We start from the raw sequence: 16827 nt of genomic DNA on the forward strand, positions 1-16827 counted from the left end.
TTTCCTTTTTTTTTTTTCTTTTTCTTTTTTTATTTCCTGTTGAGACACTCCTGATTTTCTTCCTAACCCATTTCTAATGGAGCAGATTTTGTCCATTCACGGATTAGAAAAATGTGAAGATTCATTTATTGACTATCTGGTCTTGATGTGGGATGTGTGTAAGGCTGCGTTGATGGAGTAGAAAAGAGAAGGGAGGAAGGCCCTGCTAGACAGTTGCTGCACCACAATGCCTGGGGCTCTGAGCCACAACTAGAACTGAGCTTGAGAACAACTTTAGAAAGATTGGTGGTGTGTCTTCTTCCCGAGGTTCTGCCTTCCACCTCCATATCACAGGTTTGGTTTTGTTTATCTGGCAAACTGATGTTCTCAACTTCTCCGTGCTTAATGCATTTATTTAGTAAACCTTGTTGTTGGTTCCTAGCATTTGTCAAAAACCTCAGTTCACTATAGTTGAATATTCTTAGCAGTACCGTGTGCCATTGTTATGTATCCAGATTTGGTTGTATTGTCATGGATAGTGTGATAGTTAAGAAGTTCCACCGTCCTTTGTTCAACTGCCAGCCCCACCATTTAATGGCTGGAGAAACTTGAGCTAATTATTTAACTTGCGTAAACTTTTGTGTATTCACCTATAAAATGGGACTTATATAGTACCTATCCCACTGAGTTGTTATAAGAAAGAAGCGATATTTAATATGTTAAAGAGAATATCACGAATCTGAGTCACAGTCTCTGGAAGGTCTCCTTGCTCCAGCCACCCTGGTTCATTTACTCTTCTCACCATCCAGCAATGCCTGACACATCAGGGAGACTTCAGCATCCTGGGGCAGCTCTGAAGATTCATTGTAAAATGAATATCAACTGTGAATATATTTGTCTTTAATTATAAACTCCTAGAAAAAAGAGTAACAGAATTGTGTAATTCCAGTCATGCAACTGACATTTATTAAGGGTTTTTCTGGTACAGAAAACAATGATTTACTGAGAAATAAAGAAGAAGCAAAGAATTTGAATGCACATTTATTTTTGCAGTATTAATTGTGAGTCTTGATGCAAATAATAATTATGAGAGAAATTATAGTAAAATATCAAAGTTCTTACAGGCCTAAAAATATTTTAGAAAGACTTTTATTATAAATCACAACTATATCTCCAATTTAGAAGTTTACAAGATCAATGATAAGCTTAAGGTTTATGAGAAGTTGTAAAGGCAATTGCTATTAGGAAATCTCTTTAGGTCAGTGACTCCTAACTCACAATTCAGAAACCAGGCTTAAACCAGATGACCTGCCTAGCCTAGAAGCATAATCAAGTTTAACACTGAAATACAAGCTTATGATTTGTTCCCTCAGATAGAAGAATTAATAACAGTTAAGAATTTGACACAAACATGAGGAACTATGGACTTCATCAGAAATATTCTGTGCAGATATGTATAAATATTTTCCGGATTATTGCATCTTCCTCTCACACTTATCCTTTTAAAAAATCATTTCTGAAATAAACTATGTGTGAAAAGTTTGTTCTAGGAAATACAATCTCATCATCAATGCTCCCAAAGAAAATGCTTTTAGGGGAAACTTTAGAATGTTTTATTGCAGGCTGCTCACCAAAGTATAATTTCAGATAGAGAACCAAATAGTTTTCTGTTTTATCTAACTGGAAAAGAAAAGCAAGAGCTTGACTCTCTAGAAATACATATCTGTGCATCATGTATGTGTTTTATGGCATCAAAGTTCTAGTTCAGTAGATTTCTAAAAGGCTTCTGAGACAGAGACATGAATTTTTACAGATTCTAATTACAAGTTAGAAGTCATCTCACTGTGGGAAATTAAAAATGGAGATAATTAGGGAAAATTCCAGTTGAAAGAAAAATGCATTATGGAAAAAGCAATAAAAGCACAAAAAATAGGAAAGTAAAATCACTTCTCAGTAGCTTCTATGATTCAATTGTAGATCAATAGTGTGTAGTTAATGCTATTACCAGGAGAGCATTAATTTGCAATTACCACAGGTGATCTGATCCTCTGTGTTCTGTCCATTGACACAAATGACCTTTTGTTGAAAGAGATTCTGTAGTCATTATTTTAAATAGAGCAACAGAGAAGCAAAAGGAAAGTATAGGTCACTTTCAGTCATAACCATCTTACATCACACAAAGTAGGAACCTTTGTAGTGTAGCCCCAAATAGTCACTTAATAGTGTGTAATGAGCCTGAGCATGGCCATATCTGTTTGCGCACAGGATGGATATAACAAGCACTGTATGGTGGTAGGTAAATATGATTCGATGCGAAGCCACAAATGCTCTGAATTAAGTATAAAAATAAAGTAGACCTTGTTAGACCTCTACAATGAGGGAAGATATGAGAGACTTTGATTCAACGAAGTGGGTGTTCTTTAGTGCTTCTTTTCTATGCAAGACAGGTAGCCTTAGAGGTAAAGAGTCTGATGCCCCAGCAATGACACATTCTTGAAAGATAGCAGAATTCATCTCTCTAGAGACCATATTGCAGTCATAAACAGTGTGCCGAGGACCCATGCGGCCCTGTCCAGAGTCTGCTACACAGGCAGTGATATCAACCTCAGAACTGCCAGCTGGGCACAGGAAGCCTGACAGGACTGCATCTTACTGATTCATGCTCCAACACAAATGAAAACGCATCAAGTTGCTTAGACTGAAATCCTAGCTCTGCTGCTCTCTAGCTATATGACCTTGGCTTTATTAGGTATGTGAACTTTTTCATACTTCGGGTTTGTTTTCTGAAAAGTTAGGGTTTCATAGGATGGTTGTGAGGATTGAATGTTATCACCTGTAAAGCATTTCAAACAGTACCTGTAACACAGTACCCATGGATATTAGATATTAATTATCATAATCATCATCATTATCATTGTCATCCCCTACTAGGAATTTTATGCATTGACAGAGGATTTTCAAGCAAAATGTACAACACTCTATTCTAGCATTACGCTAGCATGTGTCGTAGCTCCGGTTGACTGAAAACAGAGCCCGAGGAAAAGGCCGAGTGCTAATATTTTGTTAGACAGTAAAATCTAGGATAGGGAGAGCAAGGGAAATTAGAGAAGAGACAGAGAAAGGTGGAATATGAACACAAGGTCATGCATGACTGGGTAGTCCACGGCTTCACAAGGTGCAAATGATTCAGTCAGTTGGCCACATGGTACAGCTTGTACCTTGGGGCCACACGCCTCAGGGAAAAGGGAAAGAAACTTTATCTGCCATTACTTTTGGCCATCTCTCATTGGTTGAAGTGCATCCTTCTGGATTTCACAACCCTGTGAAAGCCTGTTGCCCCAGCTACCAGGTAACTCATTCTGGCACTTCATCCAGGACACTGGTCTCTTCTGTGTGTCTGGTTATCAAGCCTGTAGATTCATAGTGACAGACAACTCATTATCTTATCGTTATCCAGCTAAAACTGTAGGTAAATTCTACCTCGTACTGTGGAAACCCTACTGCCATATATCTTTTATCCATTGGCCCTCCTCCTATTTAAAATGAGACAGACTATATCCATGTAATTTTTATCAAAGTATAGAATTTCAGAAATGGATAAAATATTGTCAGTGCAGAGGCAGTCAAATATTCTATTTATATTATCCTTATTGTCTGTGTTTATAACTATAGTAACATAGGTAAGTGAAAATAGCATGCAATTTTATAATCATATTTTACTGTACTATAACCTAGATCACTTAATTCCCAGAATAAGACAGAGAAGGCTAAGAAGTTGAGTGGTCTCAAAAATTTGCTTGCTGTTAGGGAATTAAGTGGGTACCCCAAACTTCGTGAAACCTGGAGAAATTAGGACAGCAATGACCTCAGCTTATAGAAGTGAGTCCTGCTTATATCTGGAAATTCAGGAGAAGTACTCTGAGAGGCTTTAATAATGTTTTTTTTAAAAACTGAGTGCAAAACATCTTTTAAAGTTAGTAATCAGAAATATATCTGGCAAACAGATGGGACTTGTGCCTCTCTAAAGAAGTGTCTAAAATGGTCAGTTGTAGTGATTTGAGAAGAGGGAATGTTATCCTTTGGCCGTCTTTCCATTAATTCCTCGGTCAGAAGCAGCAGTGATCCATTAATCATCCAAGTAGTCAAGCAAAGGAAAAGGAGACAAAGAAACAAATAGATGGAGTAAATGAAAGGAAGGAAGAAGATCCGTATTGTCAAGTAATTGAGAACTGAAGGGAACTTTAGGATGCTTGTTTATACCCGCATTCAGTTTTTTTCCATTGATAGATACATTTTACTAATAAATGAAATCACTATTTAAATTAGTCAATCTAATTCTGATTTTTAACTAAAGTTGCCCGGTAGGTCATTCTGGCCATTTGGAGTATTACCCATTCTAATTATGTGTGAGAGCTGAAGTTTTTTATAGCAGATTTTTATAGATTTTGTAGGTTTTTATAACACCTGCATTCTAGCGCCTGGACATTGTGATACTGAGGCCAGGACATATAGGGAACTGATAATTAAGAGAACGTAAACAGTTTCTCAAAGGTTCACTGTAATCCAGAGTCAGGCTATAAGTACATTATAATTTCACAAATGATAATACCAAAACTATTATGATGGCTAATGTTTATATAGAATTTACTATGAGCTATATGCTTTATAAGTTAATAATTATATTAGATCTTTTATCTTCCAGTAATCCTGTGAGATAGATTTTGGTATTGTCCCTCTCCTATAGCCAAGAATGTTAAATTTTAAGACAATAAATGGCACAGCTGTGATCTAAACCCAGACCCAGCATCTGACTTAGCATCTGATTTTTAGCCACTATACAATATTGACATTTTTGCCTACTAGAATGATTATTATCAAAAGGCAGACAGTAATAAGTACTAGTGAGGATGAGGGGAATCTGGAACCTTCTTGTATTGCTTGCGGAAATGTAAAGTGGCACAACTACTTTGGAAGACAGTTTGGCAGCTCCTTAGAAAGTTAAACATAAATTTACCAGACAATTCAGAAATATCACTCCTGGGTATCTACCCAAGATAAGTAAAAACATTTATCCGGAAAAAGATTTGTACACGGACAGCCATGGCAGCATTGTTCCTAATATCCCAAAACTGAAGATAATCCAGACCCCCATCAGCTGATGAGTGGATAAACAAAACATGTGGTATGTGCATACACTGGCTTTGTATTCAGCGATAAAATGGACTGATACCATAACAGCATAGATTGTTTTTGTGTGTATAACAAACAGTAAGCTGAGTGAAGACAAACAGACACAAAATACTGTAATACTTATGTTGTGTAATTCCATTTCTATGAAATGATTAGAAGTGGCAAATCTAGAAAGAGACAGATCAGTAGTTGCCTGAAGCTTAGAGTATGAGTAGGGGAGTAGCTATAAAAGACACAGGGAACTTCTGGGTGATGGAAATATTGTAAAACGGGGTCATGGTGGTGGTTTCACAACTCTATAAATTTACTAAAAGTCTTTGACTTGCATACTTGTAATAGATAAATTTTATGGTATTAAAATTGTGCCTTAATAACCCTGCATTAAAAAACCCACATAATTAGAGATGGATAGCTTAACTAGTGTATGTAACAAAATTACTAAATAATTTTGAATTTGGATTGAGGGATTAATAGTGAAAAACTTGAAGGGTAAACAAGGAGGATATCAATAATGCTTAGAAGTTTTGTTTCTTTGTTTTTTTAAATCTGTTTCTTTAATTTTACTAGAAAATGACATAACACCTTTTATAAGGATCCATTAATATTTATAGTATTATTAGTGTCTCAAATGTAATCAAATTAAATAAATGTTTATGAACGCTGCCTAATTTAAAAGTAAGCACATTTAAATAAGCCTGCCTGATTAAGACATCCTTGGGAGAGGCCATCCTGGATTTCTTAAACGTGTTTTATGCACATTTGTGTTAAAATTAGACTATTTTCTTGCAAATAAACATTGATCATACTTGGCATACATGGTAATATCTGATTTAAGTATTTTAATTTTTAAAATTATATATTATCTAGGAAAAATTAAATAGAGGGAGGTTGGCTTTGATGGTATCAACGATGTTAATCTGTTGAGAACTTCATTCACGAGTTTCATGTTGTCAAGCCGTGTTATGTAATGGTCACAATGTCCATTTATTGAATTAATAGTTGTTGAGTGTCTAATAGACACCAGGCACAGTAATAAGAAACAAACAGCTAAGAAAAATGTGAAATAGTGTTAAGTGCTATGCAGAGAATTTAAATTAGCAAATACGCTAGTGACTGGGTGGCTAGATTGGCTGGGAAAGTTCTTTGGAGAGTGATATTTAAGCAGAGAACTGAATAAGATTTACCCAGCCATGTGAAAATATGGAAAAGAGCTCTATAGGCAGACAGGGAAAACCATGACTGCAAAAATGAAGGCATGGATGGCAAAGTAAAAGGCATACCATTTTTTCTTTTTTGGCATGCTCAGAAAAAGCTACTGTGGCTATAGCAGAGTTGGCATGAGTAAAAGAGGTGAGCAGGGACTAGATCATGCAGCACTTTATACCAGGTGTTCCTATTTTTTGGAAGACATGATTGATTTTAAGCAGTGGCAAGATACGATCTAATTTATATTTTAAAATGAGCATTATAGCTGTTAATTAATTTAGAGATAGTCAATAGGAGAAGGTGGAAACTATGGCAATAGTCCAGGTGAGAGATGATGATGGATTTGTATAACAAAGAGCAATGGACATGGAGAGAATGAACAGATTCACAGTATAGATTTGAAGTAGTGCAACAAGGTTTGCTGAGACATTGTAATTTTGTGAGTCAGAAAATAAAGGAATGAGGAATGATTTTTAGCTTTTGAACTATTAGAGAGGTAGGTTGCAGGGAATGAGGAAATTAAGAATGCTGTTCTGGATGTGAGGATGCCCAGGAGACACCAGTGGAGATGTCATATGGGCAGTTGCCTCTCCTTATTTTCTATCCTATTTTCCAGAGATATACCAAGCCTTCAAATGCATGCATAACCTAACACTGATAAATGAGTGTATGTCTTCTCCCTCAGCTAGGATATACATTCCTTTCTGCTTCTTATGAATGTCTCACAGTGCTTAGAAAAATCAGGCACAAAGTGATACGTGGATACATGCTTGTGGATAGATGCTGAGAGATCACTGGGTGGATGTATAGATCAGTGAATATTTAGAAATAGACAGTAAGCATCTGGGTATTGAATATTTCAGAGGCCAGTTTCATTTATCTCATCATTCTCAGATATATATTCCTGAAGCTGAGTTTAAGAGGATCATGAGTGTTAAAGGAAAAGATAGCAAGAAATACAATTTACATCAAGTGTAGATTTTTAAATAAAGTAAATAAAAAGTCTAGAAAACATTTCCTTTCAAAGGAAAAAAAATCCTAAATTTATTAGCCTTTAAAAACACATTTATCTATTTCCCTAACTCATCTTCTTCAGATATCCAGGAAATATTGTTTTTCTGCTGTGGTCACGTTTTCCTACACGTTCAATGTTTTACGACTTAGGAGTCTCTGAAAACTCAAGACAGATTCTGTTGGTTGAAATATACATATTTCTAGTTAAAAAACACCCCACAAAATTGGAGGAAAGAAAGACAATGATTGCTATTGGCTTCTTTTATTTAAGCTGACAGATCTGAACCAAGAAGACTTAAGAACTTCTTGGAATTAAAAATTTGGGCAGGCAGATATAAACCTTCATTACCCTCAAATCAATTATGCTGTATTTGTAAGACAAAAGAAAATAATATGTCTAAGGATCTAAATATCAAACCTCTGTTTCAGATAGCTGGCTTAATCCCACAGTGATAGACATGTCAGATATTATAATATTTAGCATATTTCCTCATGTGGAAAATGATAGGATTTCAGTTGTCATGCTTTAAGGGCATGAGCCATAATCTCATTATCATCTCCCTAAATCAATCACTACATCCTGGATATTAACTCTGTCCTAATGACACCAGATGCAGTAATGTATAAGAGGTGAGAGAAAAGTTCTATGACTCATCACTGGGCCCAAAAACAATGATGCAAGCTAAAAATCAACTCAATCACTGGAGATTTCAGGATGGCCAAATACAGCATGCATTGCACCTGCCTAGTCTTACAGAACTCAATTAAGAATAATGTTGCATATTCATAGGGCTCAAGGTCTCTAAAACACAGAATATGGGTAATATACAGAGTTAAAAAAAAACAGTCAGTTCTATGGCACTTTAAAGCATTATATAATTAGGTGATGTTCCTTATCACAACCTCAGAATATAAGCAATAGTTTAATTTACAACAAGACTGAAATGTAAAACATATCAAGTTCACTTTCCTGCATTACCTTATCTGTTCTTTCATTCATATTCTATTTCATATTCAATAATTGATATAGAGCTTGCAATATTTTGTGGGGAGAGGGTGATAATCAGATTTTAGTTTATGCTGTCAAAGTATGACATGTGATATTCAGTCATTTTTTGGTCTTAACATTCTATCTTCTTGTTGATCTCTGTGTGATAAGCCATCTTGTTTATGACATAGACACAATTTTTGTTCAGGGGCTCAACCTAGTACCTTATCTGAGAGATTAGTTCATATGGGAAGAAAACTCAAAAGGCACTACTTTCACATGAAGACATCCAATTAAGAACTTGAACAGTGGGGTGCCTGGGTGGCTCAGTTGGTTAAGCATCTGCCTTTGGCTCAAGTCATGATCTCAGGGTCCTAGGATCCAGCCCTGCATCATATTCCCTACCCAGTGGGGATCCTGCTTCTCCTTCTACCTCTCCCCCTCCCCCTGCTTGTGTTCACTCTCTGTTAAATAAATAAATAAAATGTTTTTTTAAAAAACCCAGTTATTTCTACTTCTGAAGGAGACCCATTATTATGTCACACATACTGAGAGAGACTTCCTGGTAAATAGCACTTCATAATTCTTATCTCATTTGGTCCTTACAACAGCTTTTCAAGAAGGTTTTTCTGATGGATATAAAGTGAACAGCATAACCCCCGGCTCCTGCAGTCAGAAGTTTTGTTTAATAACAGAATTTGAAAAGAACCAGAGGACTGGCTTAGAAACTAGTACCTGCAGAATAAAAGAATAAATGAATGAGTCGGTAATTTTTGAGTAATAGAGAAAGACTGTTTTGAAGAAATGATGTCTTAAAATTGCTCCAGAATTATCTATTAAATACTTCTGGGTATATATCTCCAGCAAATAGAGAAGGCTTTTCCTGGGAAGGTGCAGCAGGTTTGCAGGACATATATAGAGAAGAGAAAATTATTTTAAATGCCAGTGTTTGCACAAATCTGTTCAGTAGTAAATTTGATTATTTACCTTGAACTATTTAGGGCAAGCTGATGAGGTTCTGAACTTTAAATTTGAAATATGAACTTGAAATAATTAAAGATAGATAATTCTTTAAGATGAAAGCATCGGTCCTAGTACAAGGAGACAACTGAACTGACCTGGATATGTGATGCAGAAACTAAAACATTAAGAGAATCCAGACACAAAACAGGATAGAAACCTTTCCCTTACTTTCTCCTGGCTGTTTTATCTTCCTTCAGCGTAGCCAGAATCTAGACTGCTGTGTATGATACTTCAATATATGTACTTACATGTGTGAAAATGAGTTTAGAACATCACATATACTGGAGATGATACTATGAGTTCAATCTTTGTTAAACAAATGTCTTCACAGAATTCTGAAATACATATTTTTTTTTTAGTTATTAAAGGGGACTACCAGAAGAGAAAGAACCAAATCATAGCTGCTGTCATGATTTGGGTATCCAGACTGGGAATACCAGATAAGCTATAATCCATATTTAAACTGTCAAATTTGGCTGTAACAAATAGTACTCTGGGTAACAAGAAGAATACTGAAGTAGATCTGCTTCTTGGCATCCTGGAAAGACATTGATATACCCAAAGAGTAGTTAAGTAATAATGCAAAGATATTAATGTGTGATAGTGCAACGAGTGGCACAGATTTTAAATGCAGTAGAAATAGAGATAAGTGTTTTATTGTGAATTGGTGTGAATTCTGAATTATGATAAATTTGTATAAGGAGAGGGAAATAAAAATATATCATTGACAGGAAATTAAAGAGAGTTTTGCTTGTCATTGAATGGTATTAATATGATATTATCTTCATTCATTCATTCATTCACTCACTCATTCATTTATTCACTTGAAGAAATCATCTGCCAGGCACAGATCTTTATGTGTTAAACAGAGAGTGCCGTGATGAACAAAACAGATGTAATCTCTGCCCCTTTACTGTATCTTTGAAAGCTGGAGAAGGACATCGAAATTATAATTCTTACTCACATGTATTTTAGGTATTGTTCTAGCTACTTACATATCTTTTTGTTTGGTATATTCCTCAAAAGAATTCTATTTTGGATGGATAGAAAGACAGATAAGCAGACATATATGTGTATAAATTATATGTATATATACTTATTCCTGCTTTTACATGAGAACCAGATGCCTTTGTAGTGGTTAAAAAAGAAAAGCAAGATTATACAATTGTTATGAGAAAGGGTTCTGGGGCAGATTGATCAAGGATTTGAACCCTTGCTCTGCTATTTATTAGTTGTATGATCTTAGTCAGGGTCCTTAATCTCTGACCCTCTGTTTAGCCATCTCCTGATTGAAGAAAATAGTAAGGCTCTGTGGTGTTATTTGTGAGGTTTAAATGTGATGCTACATTGAACATATTAGCACAGTGCTTGGAAAGTAATAACCACCCAGTGACTTTCAGTCAAAGTGCAGTAAGCCTAAAGGAATTTGGATAGAGCATAAAGAAATAACAGAATAGACTGAGAAGTATGTACAGTACATAAAAGTTTTCCACCCTTAAGGGTGTTTCTGTCCAGCTTACAGGATTCAGATTTGGGGCCGTCCTTTACCCTTCCTATCCTTTGAGTTTTTCTTATGCCAAAAGATACTTGGAGGTCAAGAGGGACCCTTTAAAACTAGGCTTCTCTGGATCAGGTTAGATCTCTGAGATTCCAAACCACACGTAAGTCATAAATGCCCTGTGACTTCAGTCCAGGGTTAATATGCTGAGACCTGCGTCAGTGCCTGAAGGATCCGGATATTCAACCAAACAAAAAGTGACAGAGCATTTTAGAATGTGTTCTGTGAGGATAAGTGAAAATCTCCCGCCAATCTAGAGATGGGGGAAAACCCTCTAATAAGTAAGGGAATCAGAGATCTAGATTTGTTCAGGACAATTTTAGTGTGTGCTTATTGTCCTGGTATTTTCATTAATAGATTCCCTGCTGACTCTCAAGGGTTTGGATGGTAAATTATGTAGTCAGCTCTAAGCATCCTCCTAAAACCCCCAGCCTAGAATTTTTGCTAGTCGTTGTCATCTTTCTTCAGGTTAATTGTCACATTCACGGATCATAAAATATGTGCCCTTCTAGTGAGAAATGCACAAATAAAACTGCTTCTTTGGTCATTGCATTCATTCCTCTCTAACCGTGTTTCAACAATCCATCTTTGGAGGCTGAAGGCCAGGCATTTATTTTTTTTATATTTATAGTATTTTATTTATTTACTACCAGTTAAGTAATTATACTGGAAATGTATTGTTACATGTAAGAATAATTTTAAAATTAGAATAGACTGTGATGACAATTGATCAGTCAAAGAGCAATACTTTTCATAAAGTCACTCATAAAAAGATAGTACAATAAGAGGCTTTTTATTTTTAGATTCTTGGTTTTCACTAAAAACAAAACAAATAACAAAAAGCCAAAAAACAAAACCCAGCATACAATTTATTTGCTTGGTTTTTCCACAAAATCACAAATTTTGTCAGCCTCATGTTTCCACTTGTGTAGTAAAGAAATTAAGAGCAAGTATTCAATATTTTTTAAAGCTTCTTTTAAGAAACCTTTTCTCCAGCTCCCCAAAGGTATGCACCCTGCTTTCAGTATATTAATTTGAACATGGGCAAGTTTTTCTGCAGCATTTAACTCATAAATAGATTATTCACTCCCAATCAGGTGAACTTTGTCTAACTTTTGTGTTCCAGGCTATATTGGCAACTCAATCAAGATTGTGGTCTTACTGATAATAGCCACACACTACTCTCCACAAATGTGTGTTTTTATCAATGATAGATTAACCATAAAATCAACTACTAGACTGTGGGTGCTTGAAGAGGTGGACAGTGTTATTTGAGGTGCTGTTTTCATGTTAACAACATTCTTCCCATTTCAGAGGGATAGTCCCCTTTTCTTGAATGTTGAGTGACGGCTTATATTGTTGAGTAACCACATACCTTTATCCATCTTCAAAGTCCAGAAAACAATTTCCATGGTTGAATTTGCTCAGTAGACTTTTCCTCTGTAGGCATTGCGACTTATTCTCCAGTCATCCAAACCCCATGTGGTATTTTAGTAAATGATATTGTAAGTCAAATTTTCCCAGCTGTGTTGACACTGCTGAAAAAGAGAGATTGCCTAAAATTATGGATTTTAGTCATCTGACAGCCATTGTTTGGATATTTAGTTTCCTTTTCTTGCCCCACTTTTATCACGGAAGGTGCTGAGCTTGCACGATGCAACATGCAAACTTTTACACCACCACCTGTGTTACTGCAGAATAATTGAAAATTATGGTAGGAACTGATGCTGCACCACAGCAGTAGCCTCAGATGGAGAGAATCTATTTTAGTAGAAAAATCCCTCTGCCTCTGAGGCAAAGTGGCCGAGCTTTCCCAAACTATAGCCACAGCCTCTCCCCAAAGAATGGGCTGCATAGGGGACCCGGGCATGCAGTGGCCTCCAGGTCTCACTTCAGGCTTTTTAGACTTCTGTTTGTGTCTGTGGGGAAGCAAGACCATCAACAGCAACATCTTTGAAGGAGCAGGACAGCAGTCCCCACTCTTTGGCCCTACATGTTGTGCCTGACTCACCCATTTTATCTCTAGCCCTTCATAAAAGACAGAGAGAGGGGCTGTGTCTCTGTGTGGGTCTTTTTCATTATGATTTCTTGGGTCAGGTCATCATTGAGATCGGAATCCAGTTCAAGCTGACTCTCTAGAGGGCAGATACAAGGAAGGGACAGAGGCAATCTCACCTGCAGGGCACATCACATCCCTTTGACTAATCAGCCCAGGCTGTCCTCAGTCAAGTCATATCATGAACAAAGTCAATAGAGAAGCTCAGTCCCATGGTGCTGTTCTGAATAATGGTCAAGTGGGTGGCCCATCACTATACCACCTTCGAGAAAATACTTATATTCCATATTCCAGTTGGCAAAATCAGTCTGGATCCTGGTACAAGATTCCTAGGAAACATTCTATTCTCGTTAGCCTGTCTTCAGCTGAATTTGGGTTAAGAAATTAATCAGATAGAGAATGACCACAGATGGACATTTAAAAATAGCCTTTCAAATGCCATAAAATTCTTCCTTGACTGGGGGGAAAGGGGGTATTTATATACTTAGAATTTGTCAGAGAACATATAATTTAAAAAGCCAGATAAGTAATGTGATTGACAATGAAATATATGATATACAAAACAAGCTAAGTGACTTCTGTACTTTAGCGTTTATCAATGAGTAGCAATTAAAGGACAACATTAAAATGTAATTAATAAGCAGAAGTGCTTATTCCCACAGCTTTAAAAAAAAAACATAAACAACTGAACTGAAAGCCAGGTTTCTTGGCAGCATGGCATTTGGACAGCTATTTTACTTAGTGACCCTGTCCAGGTTAGTAGCAAAGCTGAAGTAAGCCTTCTCCTTTTGGGGGAAACAAGATGGTATTTTGCTGAATGCTAGAATTTTATCACTTTGAAAAAAAAAAAAAAAAAAAGCTGCTTGAGAGACCTAGGAGTATAAAAGCATTTGAGATCTCAGAAGGAGTTTAAATCAATGCACTGCCACAGTTACAGAGCAGATGAAAGAACCTGCTGTCTCAATTGCCGGGAAACTACTTAGAAACTCTCACTTTGATTTCTTCACGTAGTCCGTTACATTACTGCTAAATACAATATATAGGGACATCACGACTTTGATGTTGTACAGCTTCAACAAATGGAAACTAATATGATAGAACAACTAAGATTTGTGGTTTTATGTGGATATACAAATATATACCCGTCTAGCTCCTTATGTACTATGTATCTCCAGGGGCTGTCTTTTCACCTATAGCCTTATAAAATTATAATTTTTGTGTTTTATTCATGAATTCTAGTAAGCAGTGCCATGTTTATATAGTACCAAAAACTCATAGGGAGATAAGTTATCCTGAATTATTACCTTAACAATATGTATTGTAAAACTATTTCAAAAGTATAATGTACTTTTATATGTCTGTTTATAAGTGCTGGACAGAACTCAACTCAATGAAAAATTAGTGATTCCATGCCTTTAGAAAATCTGATGTTTTTGCTAAGTGGGTGTGGACAGATGAAATTGGAAACTGCATTTCCATACAACAACAGTAGAGATCTGTTTTCCAGTTTTCATCATAAACCTTCAAGTGATCCTCCAATCACTACAATCCTACATTTAAGAAAAATGTGGATTTCTGCCATAATTCATTAGATAACAAATTTGAAATAATTTTGCAATGATGTGCCTCTTCAAATGAAAATCATAAATATGTGCTTATTTAATTATGTGAGACATCAAAATTAAGATTTTGAAACTTATAAAAATAAGATCTTAACCATCTTCTGACTTCTAAAGATCTTAATCTGACTGTTGGCTCTACCACCTGCTAATCTTTTGAGTTGGGACAAAGCATTCAATGTTTAGTTTTGATTTCCTCACTTACTACCTATTTAATGGCACATTCTCTGTCTTGCTGTCAGAATTGGTGTATGGACTAAGGATGATGATGCTGGAGAGGCAGTGCTGTACTAGAAGAGCTTCAGGCCAGGGGGGGAGACAGCACTGCCTCCAGCTAGCTGTGGGACCACAGATAGATCATTTAGCCTTTCGGGACTCCTGATCTGTGGAATAAGGAGGCTGGTCAAAAAAATTTGTAAATTCCCTTTTGTCTTATTTGTTGGAGTGCTTTGAAAACTGTAAATCACTATATAAACATTCCTGACTTTTTCATAACATGCTCTGAAAACTCTAAAGCATCATGTAAAATATTGCAGGTGTTTTACATTGTTTAAACAGTTTAACACTCCAACAAAATAAACAAGTAAGGAGAGATTGTAGGATTTTTTTTCTTTTTCTGGGAAATCTTTAAGAATTGGATGGAAAATCCTCCTTATTTAGTGTTTTATCTATGAACTGTGTTCATTGGAATACTCTTGAACTTCTTCCGGCTACATAAGACTCTCTTATTAGTATATTTTGGAATATAATAAGCATTGCAGAAAAATTTTCACTTTTACGTAAATGCAGGTACTCTCCAAAATTCCCTTTACAAATGAATTTACAGCAACTTTAAGTCTACTTTGGATTCCGTTGTAAACATATTTTATTTGCATATAGCCTGGTGGCACACATTTCTAAGGAATGTAGTTTGTCCACTATGTAATAAGAAATGAAAAGGGATCATTATGATCGTGGGTTCATCTGGTTTGTGTCTGATAGTTTAAGAGCCCCATTTAATACCCTTGTCACATTTTGAAATATCATATGAAAGATTGCTGCTCTGTTACACAAAAACACGTGCTAGCCCACGGTGTTCTGATTCTGTAGAATTCTTTGTGGCCAAATTATTTACCTGGGATTAGTATTTTTAATCCAATTTGGATTCAATTTGCTAGCTTCCCAGTAAATTGTCTTTTATTTTTCAAGGAAGTTGGTTTTCTCTTTACAGGCAAAGTTGGCTTCTTTCCATTTTGACCTCGTAGGCACTTTCAACTTTAAATTATCTGATAATAACCATGAGGTTTAGTACCATTCTGTCCTTCTGAGCTTTGTAATTTCCACAGCACTGCCACCCACACAATGCAATTTAATCCCCACAACAGTAAGATATTATCATACACTTTTTTTCAGATGGGGAGGTGGGAGAGGAAGACTGGAGACTGACTAGCCCCAGTCACAGCTGCTGAATGACAGAGCTGGGTCTCAGACATGGCTTCTGGCAACAAGACCAAAGCTTTTTTTGAGATCACTATTTAGCGCAAATAGAATTTCCGTAACCTTTTTTTTTTTTTTTTTTTTTTACTGCATTAGACCTAAAGAGTATTAGGCTTAAAAAAAATTATATCTTGCCTAATTCATGTTCTAATGATTTATTCATATTAGGAAATTTATTTTGGGTGCCAATCTATCTTACTAAGTACTAGCTACTATTTTAAGATTTAAATATGTTGCCTTTTAGTTTCTCATTTTTAAGTAAAGAAAGTTGCTCATACTTACGCAGCTATGATGTAGTTTAAACCTGATTCGGCTTGACTTCCGTGTGCATGCTCTTAGCCTTTAGGCTATACCACTTGATATGGTGTAAAAACTACTAGATTTGACTTTAAGAAATAGTTTTTCAAGTTCAAGTTCTTTCCAATTTTAAAGGAAAAACATTACCCTCTCTCCTGCTCAACTTGTAGGTTTATTCTGAGTTTGGAAAGAATAATGTATGTAAAGGAAATATTTAAGATGTAAATCACCGTAAATAGGTAATTTACTATTAATGGGCTTAATCTCATTTAATGAGAAAGGAATAGCACCCCACAGCCCTCTGTCACTTTGCAAGTATTTGTACACTCACTTTACATAGACAGGCTCTGACTAAATGTTCCTGCACCTACAAAAATTCAGGGCACTGTGTCAGACCTCTAGAGGAGACTATTCATTCAGT

At 36.0% G+C, this 16827-nt stretch overlaps 1 protein-coding gene across 4 annotated transcripts in view; it reads left to right on the forward strand.

Moving 5' to 3' along the window:
* The window catches only part of DPYD (dihydropyrimidine dehydrogenase), a 796351-nt gene that overhangs the window by 662746 nt on the left and 116778 nt on the right, over positions 1–16827 (forward strand). The gene's annotated exons all lie outside the window — the stretch shown is intronic.

The sequence above is a fragment of the Canis lupus genome, chromosome 6, assembly GCF_003254725.2.
Source record: "Canis lupus dingo isolate Sandy chromosome 6, ASM325472v2, whole genome shotgun sequence".
Lineage (NCBI taxonomy): Eukaryota > Metazoa > Chordata > Mammalia > Carnivora > Canidae > Canis > Canis lupus.